Genomic DNA, 6000 nt, shown 5'->3' on the forward strand with positions numbered 1-6000 from the left:
TCGGGAGATGGGTGGCAGGGGAGCGGGGAGGGGGTGGGATTTCTGTAGCCCTCCAGACCACACAAAGAGCTGGACTCCAGGGAGCTGCTGGAGGGCCTTAGGCAGGGAAAGGTGTCCAAGCCTTGAGCCGCTTGTTGGACGCCTTCATTTCTCTTCGTGTGACGGTAAAATTCAGAGGGAGGGCTGGCCCTTGCCCAAGTTCACATTCGACGGACAGATTTGAAGAGGAGAGTTCTAGAGCCAAGGAGCCACAGCCAGCAGCGCCAGGGACAACTCCTCTCCTTGTCCCACCCATCCCAAGTGCCTGTGCCCAGGCAAGGGGAAGGAGGGCGGGCACACAGACAGGAGTGGAGACCTCCACTCCGAGGTTACATCACCTGAGGGAGTTGCTAGGCATGTGGCTTCACTGACCCAACCTCAGAGCTACCAGATGGCAAACTCCGGTGCTGCGGGGGTGGGGGTCCCCAGGCTGTACCCTCCTGAGCCCTCCAGGGAACTCTTTGCACACAGAGCCACGGAGGGGCTGCTCTTTCTCAAGCCCAGCTGGCTTGCCTGGTCCTCCTTTGGAGGCCATGAGGGGGCCGTGCAGTGAGTCAGGGTGCATGGCCAGTTCAGGTGCTCAGGGAAGTCGCGGTGCCAGCCTCCATCATTTCTGCACGGCGGGGGTGGGGGTGGGGGTGGGGGGAGGGTTCTCTGCTGATCTGCCCAACCCTGGCCTTCCGCAGGCCTAAGACATGATTCACCCCAGGCCACGGCGAGCGTATTTGCTGTCTGGTTGCCACGACGACGCTTCCAGACCCCGGTCCAGCTTTACTATTAACCAAAGACAAACAACTCGAAAGCCAAGCAGCAGAAATGATGCAACTTCCGGGTGGGCCCCGGGAGGCCATGAAACACCTGGGCAATCGGCAATGGCCGTGTGATGTCAGGGGGAGACATGCTTGATCGCGGGCAAAGGTGGCCCCGGTCACGTGGTCTGGCTTGAGCGCCCCAGTCACATGAGGGGAGGTGCTCTCCACTGAGCTGGGGTTCCCACCAGGGAGCCAAACCCAGACAGGACCACAGAGTCATGATGAAATCAGTCGCTCATGTGATGGGGATCTTTCTCCGCCCCAAAGTTTTCGTTTTAGAGCAAAAACTCAGAACCAGGGTCTCCCAGGGGTTAGGTCTTCCCTTGCTTTGCCTGACACTGCCTCGCTGGGCGGTTTTAGACAAGCTGTCCAAACTCTCTGAGCCTCAGAAATGTATAGACAGTCTGTAAGCATAAATGTATTTCTAAAAAGTCTGCTGATTTATAAATAGAGATGGAAATTTCCATCTCGCAGGGTTGTTCAGAAAATGAAATGGCAGTTTTGAAAGAGACAGTGCAATGCCTGTGTGTTGTAACAGTTGCCTCTGTTCCTCAGACGGACTAAAGCTTCTGCATCCCGTCTTAATCCCAGAGCAAATCAGAAGTGGTAAGACGCTGGGCATAGAGGTGCACGCCTTTAATACCAGCACTCGGAGGCAGAGGCGGGCGGATCTCTGTGAGTTCGAGGCCAGCCTGGTCTACAGAGCGAGTTCCAGGACACCTAGGGTGACACAGTGAGACCTGTCTCAAAAACCCCAAACCAAACTAAACCAAAATAAACCAAAAAAGTTGTGATGTGAGAGCTCTTCAAGGAAGCCTCAAAGAGGGCGGGGAAAGTTCAACACAAACATTTGAAGGTGAGGAGGGAAAAAAAAAACTAGAAAAACAAAATAAAAACACCAAGATGGTGCCCAGGACAGGCAGGTGTGGGGAGAGGAGCAACGATGCCAGAAAAACATCACAAGAAGGCAGAGACAGCGTGATGCACTTACGAACACCTCCCCTCTGGAGCTTAGCACTTCCTAGTGTTGTTAGTGTTGTTGTTACTGTTAGGATTGAGACCAGGCTGGCCTCAGACTCACTGTGTATCAGATTCACTGTGTAGCCCAGGCTGGCCTGGATGCAGAGATCCTCATCCCTCTGACTCCAGAGTGTTGGGATAAAAGGCATGTACCATCACACCTGGATAAGTTTAACATGTTAAAAAGTGAATGCTATAAATTTAAAAAGCAAATTTTCAAGTGTCCAGGAAACTCCTATGTGATACTTCTAACGGGTTAGCTGGGGTTTTGTTTCTCTTTGTGTGTGTGTGTGTGTGTGTGTGTGTGTGTGTGTGTGTGTGTGTGTGTGTGTGCGCGCGCGCGCGCGCGCATAGGCAGGAGGACACCTTGTAAACGTTGTATCTCTCTTTACTCCATGTGAGTCCAGTGGTTTGACCTCGGCCACCAGACTCCCCAGCAAGCCCCTTTGCCAGCTGAGCCATTTATCTGGCTCTCAACTGTTTTCCCTGCACTTCCTATCTAAAGGGCACCGCAAGGAGCAGATCAGACAGCACTGCAGTCCAGGTCCTTGCATTTCACATTTCAGCTGTTCTAAGCATCAGCTGAGGTTAAGGACGGCTCCAACCTATCTTGAAACAGAAGAGACTGTGTCCAGCCCTCCTCCCCCTCAACCCACTTTTCCTGTATTGGCATTAACACGACACTGTTATTTACCACAAACAGTAACTAAGGCAGCGAAATCAGTGTGGCGGGGAGGGACTTATATGCTGTTTTTGTTGTTGTTGTTTTGCTTTCTGAGACAGGGTCTGGCTATATGGTCCAAGCTCACTGTGGCCTTAAACTCCCTACATAACCTAGACTGGCCTTGAACTCACGGCAATCCTTCTGCCTCGGCGACCTGAGCCCTGGCATGACAAGCATATGTCACCACATCAGTTACCGTGCTATTAGGACCCAGTCTCTTTGCACAGTACCTTGTAAGGTGGGATTGGTTATTTCAGCTTTCAGACGTGGTCTTGAGAGTCAGAGGGGTTTTATTCCTTGTCTCAGGTCCGGGAGTGGTCAGTCTCTTGGCATTGTAATATGATGCTGTGCCTACAAAGTTTATGCTCAGAGTCACACAGTTAAGTCGCAAAAAGGATTGTGAAAATCCCCCCTAAGGTTTTAAGTACGCCTGTGGTTTTGTGTTGGTCACACTCATGACGGTCCTCAGTCACACTGGGCTGCGACTGTGGAGACACAGTCGACCCTTAGTCTACGTGCAGTCCCAGATTCTGTCCAAAGGGGGCGCTCAGTCATAGCTGCTGTCAGGCCAACCCCTGAAACCTCCACTCTCAGGGCACACCCGTGTGTGTGTGTGTGTGTGTGTGTGTGTGTGTGATAGGGGCTGGGGACACACGGTCTCTCCACCCAGAGTTCTGCTGCAGACCATCAGCCCTGGGCAAGGATGGGATTGAGAGCTCACACATCTGCCTCCATCCACCCGAGCCTCCCAGATGGCCAGCATCCTCAGAGATCCCAGAAGGGGCCATTTCTAAGCAAGGGTCCACACTGCTGCCCCATCCGCTGGCGCCCTGCCTTGCCCTGGCATCTGGGGTAAGCCATAGGAAGACTCTCAGCTCTGAAAATGTCCCCTTCTGTTTTTCACTGGACTTTTTTTTTTAAAGTTATAAAACAGATTGAGTTATTTTCAGGATGAATCCCCAAGTAAGCGCTCTCTGTTTAAAAATCCCCACTCTGAGCAATTGGAGACTGTTCTCCTGAGGATACCTGCTGGGGCGGGGTCCTGGCAGGGTTCTGAGAACAGGGATTCCCCTTAGGGCCTCCCTTCCTCTCTGACAGGTGAGGCTGGCTGAGAAGGAAGCCTGGTAGCTTTGGAACAATGACATCTGGACGCTGCTGAGTGATCCCAGGGGAGTCACTGAGTGGCTTTAGGTTTCATTTTCTTTTTCTCTAATATGGAAACCGGGCTGCCCCCTCAATTAATTAGCTCCCCTTCCCGAATTGCATAGCACTTACTGAGGGGTGTGGCCTATGGTAAGTGAATCCATAAGCTCTGTTGTCTCAGCTGTGATAGAGTACTGCCATACCACCTCGAACACGCTCCTCCCTCGGAACCACCCATCCCTTTTCTTCATTGGAGACTTTCCCGTTGTTTACTTTAGGGAGCAGAACACCCAGCGAAGAGACGACGACATCCCCAGACTCACTTGCAGGTAGGATTCTCTAGATCACTGGTGGGAGGAAAGTAGACACTGCTCAGAGGGCTCCCGAGGGAGGACTTCAAGGAGCTTCAGCTGGCAAATACCCTTGCCCTGCTGTCCTCGTCCTCTTTTTCCAGTCTGGGATTAGGGTATGATGCCTGGAGCCATGGTGTCCGTGCCATGACCATATGGCAGCCCTGAAAACAGAAGACACACCGCGTCCGGAGAATGTGGAACGGAAAGGAGAAAAGAGCCTGGGGGACTAAACACGTGGAGGAGGAGGACCATCCATCTCAGGTTTTCTGAAATATAAGGGATGAAGAAACCAGCCATTCAATGCAATCATTTGAGTGTCTCCTAAATGTGGTAAAGGCTTGCTCTCTAGAACGGCACCATTGGAAGGTTGTGGAACTTTTGGTTTTTGGTTTTTTCTGAGACAGGGTTTCTCTGTGTGGCTTTGGAGGTTGTCCTGGAACTCGCTCTGTAGACCAGGCTGGCCTCGAACTCTCAGAGATCCGCCTGCCTCTGCCTCCCGAGTGCTGGCATTAAAGGCGTGCGCCACCAACGCCCAGCTGGTTGTGGAACTTTTAAGAGGCAGGACTTGGAGGTCTTCTAGCCACTGGGCTCAAGCTGTCTTTATGGGGGACGCTGGGGACTCAAGCTCCTCTTCTTTCTTTCCCATTCCAGGCAAGGCCTGGTTATATTCAAATGCCAAACCATTTCATCATCTAAGGAACTTGGCATCTCTAAGAACTTTAGTATGCCCGATGGGCCCTGGAAGCACCCTTCTCCTCTGTAGACATCAGGGACAACTGTATGTGAATGAATGAGTGAGCGGATGAATGAATGAATGGATGGATGAATGAATCATTGAGAAGGGACAGAGCTTCCTGTCTACAGAGTGTCAGCGCGGTTGAAACAGATTCGCCACTTGACAAGCACAGCAATGATTATTTTAAGTAAGAGGCACCAATGGAAACCAGCATCCGTGGGAGGAGATGTGAGAGAAACAGGATGTTTGCATAATGTCGATGACTCCTCGTGAGACGCTTAACACAGCAAGGGGGAAGATGGTGGCTTTACAGTGGAAAGGCTTGGCGGACACCGCCAGATGACCAGAGTTACTCTATCGTCATCTAACACATGGGCCACCTGCCTCGAGACTCTGGGACCGGCATGAACCTCGATGTTGCGGTCAAAAGTGTCCAACGTGATCAGGTATCAGCCAAAACCCAACACGAGGACAGTCCTACAAGCGAACAACCCAGTAAGCACCTTTCAGAAGTATGAAGCTATCGGAAGAGTCAGCTGTGGCGTGATCTCAGACCGCAGACCCTGGAAACACAGCACCTGAAGGCCCTGTCCATGGACTCACAGGCCAGAAGCTGACATCAGTGGGGCAGTCCGGCAGAATCGGAGTGATGTTAGCAGCTCACGTTAATTTCCTGGTATTGATGACTGTTTTTATGGACAGTGTGGGGAAAAGATGATGGAAAGTATCTGGGAATTGTTTATACCATTCGTGCAACATCTGCCGAGGTTTGTGTCCTGGTTAGGGTTATTATCGCTGAGATAGAACACCATGGCAAAAGCAACTTCAGGAGGAAAAGGTTTATTGGGTTGACACTTCCAAATCCCTGTTCATCACTGAAGGAAGCCAGGACAGGAGCTCATCTGGTGCAGGAGCCTGGAGGCAGGACCTGATGCAGAGGCTGAGGAGGGGTGCTGCTTACTGGCTTCCTGCCATGGCTTGCTCAGCCTGCTTTCTAACAGAACCCAGGATCACAGCCCAGGGATGGCCCCATCCATCAATCACTACTAAGGAAATGCCCTACAGGTGTGCCTACAGCCTGATCTTCCGAGATCAGACGAGAGCAGGTGCGTTCAGGGTGGTACGGCCGTAGAATATACCCTGACCTCATGGAGGCCTTTTCTCAAATGAGGC

Source organism: Mesocricetus auratus, unplaced genomic scaffold (genome assembly GCF_017639785.1).
Source record: "Mesocricetus auratus isolate SY011 unplaced genomic scaffold, BCM_Maur_2.0 Super-Scaffold_100676, whole genome shotgun sequence".
NCBI classification, from domain to species: Eukaryota; Metazoa; Chordata; class Mammalia; order Rodentia; family Cricetidae; genus Mesocricetus; species Mesocricetus auratus.